Source organism: Notamacropus eugenii, chromosome 1 (genome assembly GCF_028372415.1).
Source record: "Notamacropus eugenii isolate mMacEug1 chromosome 1, mMacEug1.pri_v2, whole genome shotgun sequence".
In the NCBI taxonomy this organism is placed as follows: domain Eukaryota; kingdom Metazoa; phylum Chordata; class Mammalia; order Diprotodontia; family Macropodidae; genus Notamacropus; species Notamacropus eugenii.
The window spans coordinates 333708692-333728488 of NC_092872.1; the positions used below are offsets into that span (position 1 = coordinate 333708692).

Sequence of the window (19797 nt, forward strand, 5' to 3'; positions counted from 1 at the left end):
AGTAATATATTCTAGCCTAAAACTGAACATCACAGAAATGTTCCCCAAAATGAGTATTTTTAAAATGATGAGAGAACAGAAATAAGTATTTTTGTCAGGCTGTGTTATGGTGCCAGGCTGAGCTATCTGGTAAAACCTGGATCTTAAAAAAAAATAACACTTAGCTAGCATGACTATAATGGAGGATATGTGGGCATTAGGCCCTGGATATGATTTTATCCTCATATATTTGTTCCTTCTTTATTTCATAAAACATTTGCCTTAAACTTTAACAGCAACTACTCAAGGGGAAGAAATGCTGAAACAACTTTGAAAGACTTGGTGACATTGATGAACACAATGATCAGTCACAGTTCCAAAGGATTCATGATAAAAAATGCTATCCACCTCCAAACAGAGAACTGGTGGAGTCAGGGTGCATATTGAAATATATTTCCTACTCTTTTTTCTTTTTTTTCCCCTTTCTTCCTCTTTTTTGGGACATGGCTAATGTGGTTATTTGTTCTGCCTGACTATACATATTGTAATGTGTTTTGTTTTTCTTGCTTTCTCAATATGTTAGTGATAGGGAGTAGGAGGGAGATGATTTGGAACTGAAAATAAAATAAAGTTGAATTTTTAAAAAAATAGAAAAAAAGATGTTGACAGTGACATTTGTTTCATTCCTAAACTGACAATACTGAATTTTTCTGAGGAGACAATGCAGTGTATAATTTGTTGTACACCCTGAAATATTTATTAAGATTTGAGAATAGCAAAACGAGAAACTTTTTTTTTTTTGGAGTGGAAAAAAGGTTATATTCACGGTGGATTTAAAAAGGGATCAGGGATCAAGGGATCTAACTGGTGAATAGCTCTGAGCCCACTTCCTAAACCAAGTAGGTATTCAGAAACCCAGCTTACATGCCTGAGAGAAGAGGGACCACTTACTGTTGCAGCAAGTATCCAGTCCTCCAACATAAATAAATGACTTCCTAAGAAAACAACAAATAGCTAGATATTTCATTTTTCTTTCAAAGACTTAATAATTAAATTGATCCAGTCTTGCAAACAAGTTTAAAAGTTTAAAAAGCTTAGAATAATTCTGTTCAGCATGGCCTACTTCCAAGTAAAACCAAATAGACTATTAAAAGATTAACATTTTTTTATTATTCACTTGAAACACTGTGACTCATCCTTAGTAAATGATCATTTTGAGGCTGACATAATAAATATTGAACACAATGTATATAGTTAGCTACATCTCCTGGAAGACCAGGAATTCATATAGGCTATGAAAATACTCTAGGATACCAGATAAGAGTTATATAACCAATTTTTCTAGAATCTATACTTAGGGGCATTATTAATCACTCACATCCATAAATAATCTAGAAAGTTCATATTAGACAATAAGTTTAGATTTTCTCCATTACATCTTTTGCAAGAGCTAGAAAAACTGAAAAACTCAGTTGAGTGGAGTTTCTTCTTTCTAACTCAGCAGAGTATTTTAAGCCTCAACAAGTTGGAAGGATAATGAAGAAAGAAAAGAGAAAAGCAATCTTAATAAACCACAAACCAAATAATCAGCTAATAAGTAACTGAAAACTGGCAAAATGTGTACATTAAGTATCAATTGATCAGTCAATAATCATTTACTAAGTGCATGGACACTATGCTAGACACTAGGGATCCCAATTAAAAAATGTAATCATTCCTACTTTTAAGAAACTTTCATTCTAATATGGAGTTCCTTATAATTCTCATTTCTTTACTATATAGCATATTAATAATATTTCATCTGCAAAATTGGGGTGTTGCACAGATTAAATGAAATCAAATATGTAAAGCACTTATCTGAAATGTCATCTATTACTTATCAGGATGCCTTGCACATTGTAAGTGCTTAATAAATGTTTACTGCATTGAATTAAATTTCTATTGACCAATATAAACCCTTCCTATTCTGTAGAGTGGCAAATGAAAATGAAATGAGACTAAATACTTGCCCTAGGAACTACACCTAGGAACGCATGGCTCTAGGCTCTATTGATCAAATGAAAGAATATTTGTAAACCATTTTGCAAACCTTAGAGTCCTCTATAAATGCCAGCTATTATTATTCAAGTCTTTGTCCTAGTAAATTAGTAGCCCAGTTTTATACTTTGTTTTGAGAGCCAAAGTTTTATAGTTCTAACTCATTTCAATTTTAAATTTTGGTCTCAATTTACTTCTCTCTTTAGCAGTAAAGAAACAGTCAAATTTGGAGTGAATATATTTTAGAGGGGAAACATAGAATGGCTACCAAAAAACTCTAAAATGCCTTGCTAGTGAGCAACAACTAACATTTGGAAACCTATAACGTGTCCTGTTCTCTAGTTCCACAAAACCTGAATGACTTTCCCACACGCATTCTCAACTGCCAAAAAGTAAGTATTCTCCAGATATGAACCATCAAGAGCAGGTAAAACCTAACCCATATTACCGATTCCAAAGTTGAAGATGCACACAGTTTTTTCCATGAATTTTTCAACAAAAGTATTTTGTTTCTTGGAAAGGTTCTCTGACTTCCTCTCATTAGATGCATTTGACATCATAGAGGGGAAATGTATTTATTAATGCTTTTGCTTAGTATGTGTGAGGCATTGTGCCAAGCACTGGGACACAACTAGGGAAACCCAGACAGTCCCTGCTATCCAAGATTTCACTTTCTAATTGTGGAAGAAAACATGCAAAAGGAAGGCTTATTTTCACGTTCTGTTCATAGCAGATGGACAGGAAAGGCAACAAGGAAGGGGAAGTAGGAGAGTAGATGGCAAAGACCCTGAGAATGATGGGGAGTAATGGTAAGGCAAATGGTCTTCAATCAAGAGAACAGTAGTTATAAAGGTGGGGGTGGAATGGGGCTCTAGAATATAGAGGTTAGCATGCAGCTGACAGCACTGGTTCTCTGCCTAGCGGGAACTGGGCAATGAAGTCATGAAAATTAGTTGAAGAAGGAAAAGGAAGAAATCTATCATTCACCTCAATGGCAGCAGCTGGTTCTGTTCTGTCTTTTGGCCTTATCAGAGCAGGGCAAGAGAAAGGACAGTTCCCTGGCTCTAAGATATGGTAGAAGTGATTGGCCTCAGTTATCACTAGGACCATATCAAAATTTGCCATTCTTTACAGGTTTTAACTGACAAATTAAGATTATGGGCTCCTTCAAGAAAAATATATTGTCCAGGGTTTCTAAACATAATTAATTTTCTTTTTAGAGTTTAAATACAGGAAGTGGAGCCAAGATGGCAAAGTAAAAGCAGGGACTTGTTTGAGCTCTCCCCCAAAGCCCTCCAAATACCTGTAAAAAATGACTCTAAACAAATTCTAGAGCTACAGAATCCACAAAATGACAGAGTGAAACAAATCTCCAGCCTAAGACAACTTGGAAGGTTAACAGGAAGAGGGTATATCACACCGGACTGGGAGCAGAGGGCAATCTGGTGTGGGCCAGGGCACGAGCAGGCCTCAGGAGACTGAATCACTGGCAGCTGTGGCAGTTTCCAGACTTTTAGACACACAAACACCAAAGAAAGCAGTGGAAAAACTCTGTAGGACCTGGGAGAAAAAGGAGTGTGGTCCAGCTTTCTTCAGACCCCAGGCCTGGAGCAGTGGAGGTGGCAGCTGCAGCAGCAGCAGTAGCAGTAACTGATTCTAGAACTCTGGGCCTACAGACAGTATTGGATCGAGCAACTGATACAAAACCCTGAAGCCTGGGTACACTCACCCTTACCCCACCCCCACTGGAAGCTGAGTCCTACTTGGACAAAGAGTTTAAAAGTCAAGTATTTGGCTGGAAAGATGAGCAAACAGCAGGTAAAAAATCAGACTACAGAATCTTACTTTGGTGGCAAAGAAGATCAAAACATAGAACCAGAAGAAGACAGCAAAGTCAAAATTCCTCCATCCAAAGCCTCCAAGAAAAATATGAATTGGTCTCAGGCCATGGAAGAGCTCAAGAAGGATTTTAAAAGTCAATTAAGAAGAGGAAAAATGGGGAAGAGAAATGAGAGTGATGCAAGAAAATTATGAAAAACAAGTTAACAGCTTGCTATAGAAGACCCAAACAAATGCTAATGAAAATAACACCTTAAAAAAACGGAAAGTTTAAATTCAAAGCCCTTCTGCATCAGAGATGAAGGAATTTGACAAAAATGTAGAAGTCAGCTCACTCCATGCCACTTCAGAGTCATACGTGACTCCACACCAGTGGGATTCCACACACTGGCAGCTCTAGCTTCTATCACCTACCAGAACTCAAACTCTCACTCTAAGGATCCTGGCCTCTGACAGGCCTCAGGTCCAACAGCATGCTTCTCACTTACCCTCCTGATCTCCTCCACCACCACTACCTTCCAATTCTAGCTCTAAGAACAGTAAAGTAAACAAACACTATCACTTCTGGAAGGGACATATTTTCCATTTGTTCTATGACTTTCATCACCCTTCCCTCTAACATTCTTGCACAAAATACTCCTCCTAGGTCATTACCCCCTTATATCTGTTGTCTTGACCTTTCGGAATTCTTGAAAGTAGGGACTGTCTTACTTGTTCACATTTACATTCCCAGTGTTTGGCACATTGTAAGTACTCAGTAACTGCTTTTCCATTCATTTATTCATAATTGTCTAAGGCATCTTCTGACAAATGCTACAATAGTCCACTTTAGAGCACACTTTGTTTGCAACCACCCTATGAGGTAGGTGCATAATATTAATATCTCCATTTCATAGATAAGAAAACTGAATCTGTAAAAGGTTAAATGACTTGCCCACAGTCACATAAGAAGGGAGAGAATAACAACCACTGTACTAAGCACTTTACAAATACTGTATTTTATTTGTTCTTACATAGCCAGGAAGGATCTGAGACAGAATTTCAATCCAGAGCTCCTGCCTCCACATCTACCAGTGAAAGACACCATACTATCTCACAATACTTAGTAACCTAGGAGCACAGAAGGCAAAAGGCAACTAAAACTCATAGCTATCATTCATTTCAGTTCAATAAATTCTACTAATATTCATAATGACTGGCATTTATATAGGGTTTTATAGTTTACAGAGCATTTTACATACATTATCTACTTTGATAACCCTATGAGGCAGGTGACCAATGCATGCAGAACAGCCTCCTCAGTGCTGGGAGAGATGCTAAATTTAGACAACACAACATCTCTGCCTTCAACGAGTTTACAGTCTGCTTGCCCTTGTTTTAAAATTTTTGCAAGGCTTGCCCTTGTTTTAAAATTTTTGCTCAGTTCACTGCTTACATGACTCATTTCAAATGACTTAAATTATAGTGAGTTTCCTGAAAATGCTAAAGTCATCTGACAGATAATTTAGGGGCAGTTAGGTGGTGCAGTGGATAATGCACCAGGACCGCAGTCAGGAGGACTCATCTTCTCAAGTTCAAATCTGACCTCCATCACTTACTAGCTGTGTGACCCTTAGAAAGTCACTTAATCCTCTGTCTCAGTTTCCTCATCTGTAAAATGAGCTAGAGAAGGAAATGGTAAAAACACTCCAGTAACTTTGCCAAGAAAACCCCAAATAGGGTCACAAAGAGTTAGCATTACTGAAAATGACTGAACAACGATAACGTCTGATAGAACAAGGGAACAGTGTTTGAATGGTGCTTGTGCTGATAATAATTGATGATATTTCATAGAGTGCCTAACATACACTTGAACCTCACAATAACTTTGTGAGGGAGGGTACTATTCATATTATCCCTATTTTATAGATAAGAAAATTTGGGCCCAGGGCAGTGAAGTGCTTTGTCTATGGTCACACAGTAGATTGAAACCAAGGTCTTCTTAACTACTACTGCAGTGCTCATTTTATTTCACCATGATTATCTCTAGTAGCAGAAAATCATCCCAGTGTCTTAGATAGCTGGGTGAACCTAAGTACTCATCACCTTGTATTTATAAAACCCAAGGTTTACAGAATACTTTCCTCACAACTGGGCTGGGAAATTTTACTACCAATTTACAGAAGAAAAAAATTGCACCCAGAGAGGGAAAGTGATAATTTATCCCTTGTTCAAGTGAAAATTCCATCTTGTTGCACCTGGTTGCAGTTTTTCAGTATCTCAGTGCCTGTTAGATCAAATCCCAGATCCTCCTCCTAGCATTCAAAGCCTTCTGTAATTGGACCCCACTTTACTTACCCAGTCTTGTTTTCTCTAATGTACTCTATGCTCCTACTTCTCACTTCTGTCTCTTGGAATAACTGCCTTCAAAGTTAAACTCCAGTGTCACGTCCTAATACCTCTAATTGTTAGGTATCATGCCCCATCCCCTTTTAGTTGGTTGGCAGCGGAATATAAGCCCTATAAAAATAAGTATAACATACACTATTATGTGGTAAGTTCATTAGAAAGGTGTAAAAAGAAATACAATGAGGGGTCAAAGAGAAAAACTTATCAAGTACTGGTGGGATCAGAGAGGTTTCCATGGATGGGGTGGAATTTGAATTATATTTTAATGGAATTTAATGGTTGAAGAAGAGAAGAGAGGTCATTCCAGGAATAAATTTTACAAGCAAGAAAGCTTAGGGTGTGTCTGCAGACAGAATGCTTTCTAAGCTTTATCTAGGTAGGTTAGAACAGAGCGGGAAATCACATGACACAGATCTGGAAAGGCTATCAGAAATGATGAGCTTGATGATCTTAGAAAAACATGGAGAAACTTGCACGAAATAATGGAGGAAATAAGAAGAACCAAGAGAACGTTGTATACAGTAACAGCAACATTGTTTTAAAAATAACTTTGAACAAATATGTCATTTTGATTCTTATAAATACCCAAATTAATTACAAAGGACATATGAAGGAAGATGCCGTCTACATCTAGAGGAAAAACTGATAAATAGGAGTATATATAGAATGACTTTACATATACATACACATATTTGTGTCTACTGGTAGCCATCTCTAGGGCAGAGGGGTAGGAAAGAGGGCAAAAAAAAGGAAAAACACAAAAAATTACATGAGAACTTTATTATATATTTGAAAAGAAGAGCAAGTTGTACATATAGATTTGCAGCTTCATGTGCAGTCATCTTTGTAAATTATATTATGTAAATGTTCATTTTACTCCATAAATTAAAAATAAATATTAAAAAAAATGACAAGATGGATTGGAGAGAGGGAGTAGTATACATAATAAAACTTGCTAGTTTGTTACAACACGTTTCAAGAGGGGATGGATAGAAGAGGTCCTCTAGGTAATATTAACAAAATTCAGTAACTTATTGGATAGAAGATAATAACTATTTACTACCTGTGTGATCTGGACAACTTATTTAATCTTTCTGTACCTCAACTATCTTGTCTGTAAAAATGAAGGTTTTGGACTAACTTTTTAAAGTCTCTTCCAACTCTAAATTAATGCCCCAATGGTAGATGAGAACAAAGACAGCAGCACATAAAACAGGGTTTTCCTAATGCTCTTTCTCTATGATCTGTCTTTGACAGTTGACAGTGCTAACTACCCCCTTCTCAAAATTCTCTTTTCTTGATTTCCATGGAACTACACTAACCTGTTTCTTCTGGCCATCCTTCACATTTTGTGATCTTCTTTTTTTCCCCAAGATTCAATTCTTACCCCTTTGTCCTTTTGTCTCTATATTCTCATGATTTCAACTATTACCTCTTTCTTCCCAAATCCATACCTCTCACCTTGCCACCTCATCTGAACTCCAATACTGTATGTCCATTTGCATTCTAAATATTTCTACTTGGATGTTGCACTATTACCTTAAACTCAACATAACCCAAACTGAACTCATCTTCTAAAACACCACCACCACCACCACCACCACCACCAAAAACAGATGACTCTGCTTACTTCCACTTAACAAGAATTAAAACCTTGGAATGAGTCTGGTCTGGTCTAACCTCTATATTCAGTTAGAGATTAAACCATAACGAGTCTGACTTCAAAATGACCCTCAAACTTCTCTCTTCCTTCCAGTTCTAACTGCCCTAGATCATACTCTAATTACCTTAAACTCAGGTAATTGCAGTAGTCTCCTATCTAGTCTAATGGTATAATCTAGAACCCAGAATCCAATAAAAATTGAAAAACCATTTGACGTACCTCTTTAATCTTTTGGAGATTACAGTGATAACTTCAGAGAAACATCATTCATGATCTCTCTATGTATCTGACCTACACAGAATTTTAAATTTCCTGTAAGATATCAAATAACCTTCCTCCAAAAAAGAAAAATCACATGCCAGTAGTAAATAGGTTAGGTGCAAGAAAAAGCCCCCTGATTAAACACTAAGCAACATTTCACAAACAGCTGTAAACAGTATCATATGAACTTGTGTTGGTGAATCACAACAGCACCCACCTATTCAACAGTCAGCAGAACATTTAATATAAAAGAATAATAGTAGGAGAGTTGATCTCCATGAAGAAGGATGAAAGAAGAAGAAGAATTAAAATGACCTCCTCAAGGTCTAATCTATTACATATTACCATAATGGGGTAGAGGTGAATAATAGGAAAGTAAGGGAATTCTAGGTGGAGCAATGTACAGCAGGGACTCTGTGTACCCAGGGACTGCTAAAGTAACTTCTGAAGTTGAGAACTAGTAGGAACCTAGAAACACTGTACTCTGGTGATACTGCTGACTGGTTTAGGACCCTAATCAGTGTGATGAAATTGCTTCCATGAATCTAAGAACTGGACATGGTAACATACAATTTGCAAAATGATTCTATTAAAACCATCATGATGATCAGCATGATATGTGGAGGTCAGTAGAGCAAGTGGTACTCCTCCATGTTTCAGTAATATAAGAAGACAAAGGGAAAAACAGTCAGAAACATCAATGTCCAACCTGTAAGAAATACTTAAGTGTAGATTGCATTGATGACTAAATCAGGGAAACCATGAGTGCCTATGAAATTAACTGAATACATGAATACTTTCAGGGTTTCTATTTCTCCTTCCAAAGGCATTCTAGCAATCTCAAGACACACTGAGACCCCTTGTTGTACATCACTCTATCATTTTCTTACCTTCCTGTTGTTCTGCTCTACCCCATTTTAATATATATGTATATACATATATATGTGTGTGTGGGTGTGTGTATACATGCATGTGTCATATATATCATCTGCTAGTACTATACCATATCAAAACTGGAAATCAAACTTGCCAATTATAGCCAAGGATATCAGACTGCTTTTTGTCAATGGCATCCTCAACTCTTGTCACACAGCAATGTATTGTAGATCCATGCATGGAGATGATAAAAATAATAATAACCATATTTTCAAACCTAAGCTTAGGTTAGATGAACTAAGAGATGAAATTGAAATCTGAAGGAGAAAACTTGAAGGTCCTGAGGTCATCGAAAATCTTCATTTCATGCAAACTCCAGAAATTGTAATAATGTATAAATAATATAAATAAATGGATGACAAAAACAGAATTGATATCTCAAAACAGTTTGAAAAAGATATGAACACAGACTGGAATTCTGAAGATGCCTTTTTGAGCTAGCTTGACAGCATAAATCTAACTAGAGGGCTATACTAAAATGAAAACAAACTCATTTCCCTGGAGTATTTGACTGGAAGTGTACAAACATTTCAGGACCTGCACATGGTAGTATAAGTGGCAATCAGTGTCATGGTAAGAATCATTGGAAGAAATGTGGCACTAGCAATAAATACCACTAAGAACAGGTATCAGAAAGGAACATGGCAAAAGCAATTTGAGAGAGCTACTGAAAATCTTTGGAAAGACATTGGAAGATGACATTAATATCTAGTTAGCACATACAATAGCAAATGTCAAACCCATATCTCCCAATTAGAGGCAACCAAAAATACATGCAGAAAGGAATCCAGAAAATAAAAGCATATCAGAAGTTCTAGATTCTCTTAATCAGTAATTGAAATAAAAAATCAGAAGGTCAAGGTGACATAAAGGGTAAAAGGAGAACAATGAACAAAATAAAAAATTCAGTAATGATCAACAACTTACTATAGAGGTTTGAGAAACCAAGAAATCAGAGAGAGAGAGAACCTAAGAAGCAGGAAAATATAAACATTTCTGGTTGTGTGCATGAAATGTAATTTGGATCAAATAAGAAATAGTAAGCTAGCATTGTTAATATAGTGATGGATAGAAGCCTCCTGGCTTTCCTGACTTGCATCAAGTCCAAGCTAAAATTCCATCTACTACAAGAAACTTTTCTGATCACACCATGCTAGTGCCTTCCCCCTGAGATTACCTCCTGCTTGCTCTGTATAGGTCTTGTTTGTACATGGTTGTTTTCATATTGTCTCTCCCATTAGGATGAGAGCAGTGACTGACTTTTCTTTCTTTGTATCCCCAGAGCTTAAACCAGTACCTGGCATATAGCATTGTAGGTGCTTAATAAATGTTTACTGCCTAACAACAGAAGTGAGGGAGCTAACACTCTAGTTTCTCTACGTTACAAGAGCAGTGGGTCCAAATAAGATCCATAATTAATAGCTCAAACACTTTAGAGTATGAACTTTTAGTAAAGCACTTTATCAGCTCCCTGTCAGATGTAAGGCAGACCCCACCTTTGTTAAAAAGGAAGCATCACATATCTGCTGCCAAAAGATGGGAACACCAGTGTCCCCTCAAAATATCGACCAATTATTTGTTAATATACTTCAGACAAAACTCATAGACTGCATCCTTTTTTGAAAAAGCCATCAATGAAAACATGTTCAGGACAGCTCCAGTAGTTGACCTCATCCTGTTTCCACAGAGATTAAATTTACTTCTGTTAAGTATTTCAAGATTTTGAAAGATTTTCATTCCATTAGTTTGGAGCTTATGAGTAATGGACATGAAGACATCTATTAACTATGTTGCTCTCAAATTTTTATGGATCAATGTTATGTGCGTGTGATTATGAGTTACATTGTTGTAAATTATAATGGTCCGTTCCGTACACCTTTTTTCTTTTCTTAATTGTCAGTAACATTTTGAGGTTTGTGTTTGAAATATGAGAATCTGTCCCCCATAACTTTAGTTAATAAATATTTATTAAACAGTTACTAAGTGCCAGGACGGTGCTAAACACGAAGGATATCAATATGAAAAACAAAGTGTTTGCCCTCAAAGAACTTGTAATCTAAAGGGAGAAGACACATAAAATAAAGCTAAGAAGGGAGGGAGGCTGGGAGATATGGTAGGCATGGTGGAGAAGGCAAAGAAGTCCAAAATGAGTACAGTTAGGTGGGAAATGAGATTTCCATTTTGCTCATGGAATTCCTTTTAACTCTACTCTTAGATCTTAGCTGTCTCATAGGCTCTATCTGTAGCTAAACTATTTTCAGTCACTTTCAGGAAATCCAGCGGTACATCTACATATCTATGTCTACACATAAATATACAGACATACCTGTTGTCAGCCTTTACCTTGTGTAAAGTCACATCTGTTCGTTCCAAAAGTATTGCCATGGGTTTTTAACCTACTGTATGCTCTTAAACCATCTTATTTTTGGCCAGAGGAAGTGTTATTCTTTCTACAGCTGCCTTCAGGCTAAATAAAAATGGGATGCCTTTTCTTTAAAAAAGTCACTGAGTTGTTTGTATCCTTTGACCCAGAAATATTACTACTTGATATATATCTCATACAAAATCAAAAAAAGGAAAAGGTACAATAAATATACAAAAATATCTATAGCATCACTTTTTGCAGTAGCAAAGAACTTGAAAAAGTGAATGCCCATTGATTTGGATCTTGCTGAACAAATGGTTGTATTTGAAGTGACAGAATTTGAAGTGAATTGAAAAATTCAGAGTAATTTGAGAGGACTTGTATCCATGGATGCAGACTGAAGTAAGCAGAACCAGAAGAGTAATTTATACAATAACTACAGTGATGTAAATCAAAGTGAAGCTGCAGAACTTCAGAACACCAGTCAACATAGTGAAACAATAGAGAGTTCCAAGGAATTGATGGGGAATCATGCCTTCTACCAGCAGTGAAGTGGTTGATAATAGGTGTGAAATAAGTAATATACTTTCAGACACAATCAATATACTGATTTATTTTGCTTCCTGTAATTGTTTGTTACAAAGGAAGGTTTTATTGAAGGAAGTCATTTGGAAATGACTGTGATATAAAAAAAGAGAAAAAAGCATCAGTAAAACATTTGAAAAGAAAGAAAACCCTGTATTTGACATCAAAGGACCTATGTTCAAATTCTGCCTGTGACATTTCCCACTCTGTGATATTAGTTAAGCCACTTTCCTTCTCTGTACCTCAGTTTTCCCATCCATAAAATAAGACTGATAGATCATCTTTAAGTTCCCTCAGTGGTACTGCTTCAATCAATAGGCAATGTGCTAGCCACCATGGACCCAAAGATAGAAATGAAACAGCTCCTGCTCTAAGACACTTACACATCAGCAGAGGAGATAATATATTAAAACAAAATGCAAGTGTAGTACATTCCTCTGGATTTGCCTCTTCAATTCAGAATTCTTAGGCTGCAGCTTTCAGGGGTGAGGAGTGGGGGGAAATTGACTAAACTCCTGGTTCAAAGTTACTCTGTGGCTCCACATTTCCAAAACTCTACCTTCTGAGCACCCATTAGTCACCCAGCAGAAATGAATAGCTCAAAGCAAAGGTCATTTCTGAGATGAAACTGTAGGCTGTTACCAACAGAATATCTAGTCGAAGATCATCATTTTACTAGTAAGGAAACTGAAGCAAAGAGAAGAAAAAAATTAACATGGCTAGTTAGAAGCAGAACTGAAACTAGAAACTAGATGTGTCTAGTATTCTTTATATATCACCATAATAATTCACATTTTTTGGTAATTTTTTGGAGCCTCTTAACCTTGATGGGACTAAGGATCTGACTTAGCCATGTCTTAATTTGAACACATCAATATCCACTAAAAGAATCAGTGATTTTTTTCAGTGAGGGAATTCCCTCCACTAATACAGATGCCAACCATCTCTGACATAGAAGATAAATTCTAGGGGAATTGCCTCAAGTACATAAAGGTTAAATGAATTGTTTAGTGTCACCAAGGTCTGTTACAGGAAGGGAAAGAGGTAGGATTTAAACTCATGTGTTCCTCATTGTTCAGCATCCTCTCTAATAACTATACTACTTCTCTCTGCCCCCCATAACATGCCATTCCTTATAAAGTCATGTTCTATACTGACTTGACACATTGGTCTTACACATCCCAAAAGTCAATGACATCCCTACTTTTAAAAAGATTTATTCTATTTTCAAATTCTGAACTTTAATACCAAGTAAAATGATTATTTCCATATGCATAGCAAAACATAAAAAAATAGAGACTTTACATTTTCTTCTATTTTTCAATTATTTGACTTTGTTCTACTATTTCTTGTTGTCCCATGAAGTCATTAATTCCTCTTTGCCCCCTTTTATCCTTCAGGAAATCCACTATTTAGATAGAGTTTTCCACCTTCGATTTATTCTTCTTTCAATTTTTCCCTCTCAGACTCTTAATTTCATTGATAATTTCTTATTTTTTAAAGGTTTTACTTCATTTCTCCTAGATATTTTTGTCATCCTTATGGTCAACTCTTTCTTGTCTCTGAGATTCTACTTTATAATTGTTATGGGATTTTTTGTTCTTCTGAGTTTACCCCTTGAACTTCTCTTAAACTATACTATTTCTTGTGTTTGTTCATATTTTCAACTTTGGCTTGTGGTTAGGAATTTTGTGTTTAGGCAGGCCCCTCTGAGACTCTTGGGTTGGTTGGGTAGGTCTTGTTTCTTCATGTCCCCTCTTCAGTCTGGATATTACTGCTAGTGCTGATTTGGACAGGGTGACTAATATTAGGCTCCACTGCCTGCTTTCATCTTTGGCTTCTGTCCCAGCTTGTAATGATCCAACATGGATATTGACCATGGCTGAAACCTGTCTTCTCTTTGCATAATCTCCAAATGGAAGTTGGCTCTATCCCCTGCTGTAGTTCTGATGGGCCCCTGTTGGAAATAGGAGGTTATGCTATTGGCAGGTCTTCTGCAAAGTCTCTTAGAAGTAGATGCCCAGACACTGAGCTGGATACATCTCCTTGTGTCCCCCATTTCCCAAGAAGTATATGGCTAGACTTTGTGTCTTTGTAAAGTGATCAATGGGGATTGGTTCTGTCCTTTACTTCTCTTCTGATAGACCAGGGGGTACCAGATTCCCAGTTAGTTACTGGAGCTTGTATTGGCTCATGACCCTCCCTCAATGCTCATTCAAAGTACCTACTTGTTTCAGGTCCATATGAAGAAATTCATGCTGTCTTCTTTGGTTTCCTCTCCCCAGCCCTTTTAACTTCAGGGCTCATTACAAGAGTTTGCACTTGCTTACCTGATGCAATCTCTCTGTGTTCCTACGCCAGCTTCTGTCCACTTTTGAGTGTAGTTCTGGACTAGCTAGAAGCACTTACTGCATTTAATTGTGATCTGATAAGAACAATGGAGAGAACTATTGTTTTCCCAGGGCGTATATCCAAGACATAACAGGGAACTTTCCAACACTTGTCAAAATAGATGATTATTATTCACTACTTGTGATTCATATGGGCACAAATGATACTACCAGAAAGAACCTAAAATATACTGCCAAGTATTATGAGTTTGGAGCATATTTTCTCTCTCTCTGGGGCAGTTAGGTGGCACAGTGGATAGTGGCTAGCACAGTGGCCAGTCCTGGAGTCAGAAGACCTGAGTTCAAATCCAGCCTTAGACATTTACTAGCTGTGTGACCCTCTGCAAGTAACTTAACCCTGTATGCCTCAGTTTCCTTATTTGTAAGATTAACTGGAGGAGGAAATGGCAAGCTACTCTGGCATCTTTGCTGAGAGAACCCCAAATGGGGTCACAGAGAGTTGGACAGAACTGAAATTGCTCAACAACTAAACAACACTCTCCTCTCTCTCTCTCTCTCTCTCTCTCTCTCTCTCTCTCTCTCTCTCTTTCTCTCTCTCTCTCACACACACACATACACACACACACACACACACACACACACACACACACACACACACACCCCACACAAGCAAACTGCTAATCTAATTGATTTATGATTAAATGAATTCCATAGCCTGGAATATGAAATAGGAAATACCTATGTCTAGTAGGGACTGCCTCTGCTCCTTGACAAGGCAAACATCTGCTTTATCTGAAGAATGAATGTACAATATGTGGCTACTCATCCTCTCTCCATACTAATGTCTATTTAGTTCAACAAAGTTTGGCATCTTTGAATAGTTCCTACTTTTTCCCTTTCTAGGAGATACATAGTAGGTCTTTCAAAAGCAAGTTACATGTGGCAATCTTGCTTCCTAAATGCCTGGGGTCTAAGCACACACACAGCAACTGTCTCCTACTACCAACACAGTGAGTTGTGCCCCCAATTACACAAGTCAAACTTAATCTTACTATTCATTATTGCAGTATTCTAACAGTGATCATACAATCTCCAAACACTAGGAAAATCCCCAAAATGTCCTGATTTAATTTGTTCTGCCACAGAAGACAAATATTTTTGCAATGATCACGTCCTTTTCCAAGTAGCACCTGGTTAATGAAAGATAAGAGTGAAGAGGAAAATGTAGAATAAATAATTTATTTCTTAATTACGAGGATGTTAAAAAAATCAAGAAATACTCAAAATGTCCACTGAATGGATTTAAGTTGAATAGTGATTTCTCCACCCCCATGGGTATCATTTCTTAAAACCCTGATTATCTGGAATATTTCAAAAGCCACAGTCTTGAAATATCATTTAATGGAATCATCATACTTCAAATGATTGTATGAAGATTCAGATTGGCCCAGAGGCATGGACAATTTAATATGATCCTACATCTGAAACACACTGACTGTGTGACCCCTCAGTAAGTTATTTACTCACCCCGTATTCCAAGCAACTAAAAGGTTATAAATTGCAAGGATATGTTGGGCTCTTTCTCACCCTGAAGTCACCATACAAGTGAAATCACAGGTTCAGTCTTTATCCTAATCCTCATCCTTCCAAAGAAAAAAATTCCTCCTGACATCTAAGATTTATCTATTTGGCTACAGGGTCCCCTTGGATATAAACAATTAAAAGTAAGCAAAATAAAAGTAAGCAAACAAGCAAAAAGTCTACCCCAAAAAACCAGTGCCAACTTAGTCAATGGTTTTGTTTATGGGGTCATTCACTCAAAGAGGATGGTGTGAATTGTTACACTAAATCTTTGGCTCTCTGGGTCAGGAGGAAGTTGGTGTTTAAAAGCCCCACAAGGGTCTCTTCCATTCTCCTTAACATGGACCAACAGCCTCTTAAAGAGGTAACACATGGTTACCCTTCTCCTACATCCTTTAAAAAAAGTAATTAAGAAACACCCCACTTCCCCCCCATTTTGCCCCTACCATCCCAGGTAAAGTTTTTGGGAACAAAAAGGTGTTCATTTCCTTTTCCCAAATAAGAACAATAATCAATAGTAGCTAGTCCTCTCTCTGGGAATTGGTCTATTTGAGCCCAGGATAAATGTTCCTTGTTCCCCAGCTTCAAAGGACATGACTGTTTTGGGTTTGTAACAAAATCTCAGTAGACAGAATGCCAAACAGAAACCAACTTGTTAAGAGTAAGCAGAATCTCATCTTTTTCCACTCCTCAGTCTAATCTCTCTTTCATCAGTTCTGGTTCACTGGGCGCCTACAGAATGCTAAACTCTACACAGAGCAAGAAAAGCAATTTGTTACCATTCTATACAATCTTAATCTCTAGTTCACACCAGTACATCTTGGAGTTAAGGCAGGGATACAGAAGTGGGAACTGAAAAAGGACATAATAGATCCCATATATAATGCTTTAAACAAGAGTACTAGGGGGAGTTTTGCTCTGCTATGTACCCCTAAACAATAACTTACCTTAGACAGAGTACTTTGCAAGGTACTGTGGGAACTTACGAAGTATATAACTGCTGTCCTTAAGGGACTTACAGTCTGGATCCTTACTATAATATCTAAAAATTTTCTAGGACTTCTCATAAGTAAATGTAATTGTCTCTCAATTCTTACTCTTCTTTCCTTTTCTATAACATATAATATAAAATGGCTCTTCTTTCTTGAAATTCATTCCTACCTCAGACTCTGACATCACAGTCTTTTGGTTCTCCTCCTACCTCTTTGACCACTCCTTCAAGATTCGATTCAAATGTCACCTATTCCATGAACCCTTCCTTGTTCCCTTCTTCCTTCTTCCATCTTTCAACCTCACAGAGCACTCCTCTATGCATTTCATATTCAATTCTATATTATTTGTATATGTATATCAATTAAATTGCAAGATCCATGAGCAGAGAAACTGTTTTATTCTCCCCCAAAGTTTAATACAATACTCAGCCCACTGGGATAGAAATAGGAACTGGACGTGTGATTCCATTGGTACAGGAAAGTCATAGGTGAGGAAATTCCCTCTACTAACGCAGGTCTGCACTTTATCTGCAACTTGTATGTTTAGAGAGATTTCAAGAGCACTGAGTAGTTATGACTTGCCCAGGGTCACATTGCCAATATGTATTTGAAGCAAGACTTGAATCTAGGTCTTCCTGGATTCAAAGCCAGCTCTTCCTTTATCCTCCATACAAGGCTTCTTCTTGCTCAGTATATAGCAGATGTTTACTTAGTAAACTTACTTAATAAATCTGTACGAAAACTTAAATGTGAACTGAACTTATTACCCCTACCAATAAAAAAATAGGCTCTCTATTCCATACAAAGATAATGACAAAATTCTGTCAATTTTTCCTTCAAAATAGCTTGCTTCTATTTGTTTTTTTTTCTTTCTTTTCCTACTGTCAACACTCTAATCAAGGCCCTCGTCACTTCATACCTGGGTATAGCAGTAGGTTCTTAAAAGATTGCTTTGATTTCAGTTTCTTTGATTCCAGTTTCTTTCTCATTCACTCTGTTCTGCATACTGCTACCATATTAATCCTCTCCACTGAATACAGAATGAAATCTAAACACTTTTTTGGCATTCAAGGTCCTTCATAACCTTCTCTATTTCAACAACTTCCCTTCACAAACTTTCTATACTCCCCTAAACACACCATATTTTCTATTCTTTACCTCTGTTCATAGGGAAAATCCTTCTCCCTCCATTTCACCTATCCAAGTTTTAAATTATGTTCAGTGCCTAACTTAATTCCTTCTTCTTCCACTTTGACCATGAATCAAGCCCATAGTGACATTCCTATTCCTCTGAATTTAGAGAAATTAGTGTCCTTCTCACTCATCTAGAAATCCATCATAAACTTCCTTGTGGTATTTCTTACATTATTCCCTTATGCTGTCTCTTTATATTTCTCTCCACATACTCATGTTTATATGTTATTTTTACCAACTACATTGTGACCTCCTTAAGGCAGGGACTACATGTTATTAAAAGATCTTAGAAACTGTCTAGTTGAACCTCTCGTTTTACAAATGTAGAAAGTGAAGTCCAGAGACAAAAAGGGTCTAGCACAAAGTCACAGTTATATGCCTTTCTCTTCCCCTTCTAGTCCTATTCACATAGGTGGTACACATAGTAAGTGCTCAATAAAGTTTTTTGGAAAAAAGAAAATCAACTAAACTGCTGCTTGACTAGTGTCTAAGACACCCTCTCACACTATTACATCATGTACCACAAAGAATATATTATAGTGAGGCTCCAGTGTAGCAATGTCATGTTCAAGAGGCAGTATGATCTTCATTATCATGAAATCTGAAGCACACAATTCAACATCTTAAAGGCAAATGCCTAGTCCATTACTTAAACTCTGTATTTTAAATATATACCTAATTTTAAACCACCTTCTAACAGAAACAAACTCACAATTAAGTGGACAATAAGTAGTTAAAAAGAACAATCCAGAAATAGTATGAAGACTGGAAACAATTGAGGCATGTCTTTGAGACATCTGAGTCAGTAAAATACACACATCCATAATGCAATATCTATTTAGTGACTAATATGCCTAGTTTGCCTACAGGCATCTAGTGAATTGAATTCACTAATATTGAAGTTATATCATTCTTTTACTGAAGCTAATATTCGGAAAAATCATGCCATTTACAAGCACACAAATCAAGAACTTGTTTTAATTTATGGTGGCTTGAGGTAGCTCTTTCCTAACTCAGTACTGAGGAGTTCCTGACCCATCCTTTCAATTTGTAGTCTGTCAAAGTTAAGGATGTCACAAGTTATTAAGTAACATGTCTTATAGGTTTTTTTATCTACATCTTGAAGAACTTATTTCCCACTATTCATGTGGGGAAGGCAAAAGATTTCCTTTCAAGAATCTTCATAAAGGGAAGAAAAATATTAGATACAAAAATATTAGGTACAAAGTCTTTCCCTTTTTCAAAGTCAAAGTTTTCAAAAATAGTCCATCTAATTAAAAAAGCCAAGTTGAAGCATACATGTGGTATTTGAGATATCCTACACCTTCTTCACACACTGCCTCCCCTCAATGGTTACCTCAGATTCAAAATACTCTGTGTATCAATATCAATTCAACACCATAGTAGAGATGTGTTTACGAGATGTGTGTTTAATCGGGCAGAAGATAAAATTAGATTGGAACCAAGGCATCTCATGCAGAATTGAAGAAAAGTTGTACTAAAATGTTCATTCAATAAGTTTAGGGCACATCCTCCCACAAGTAGTTGGATCATTAGTGGAGAGAGCAAAGAGATTTATGTATATAAATATATATGGGAATATACATGGAATATACATGGAAAGGC

General features: G+C 36.8%; 1 protein-coding gene across 5 annotated transcripts in view; it reads right to left on the bottom strand.

Moving 5' to 3' along the window:
• SAMD4A (sterile alpha motif domain containing 4A) overlaps positions 1-19797 on the bottom strand; it is a 295052-nt gene that overhangs the window by 260742 nt on the left and 14513 nt on the right. The gene's annotated exons all lie outside the window — the stretch shown is intronic.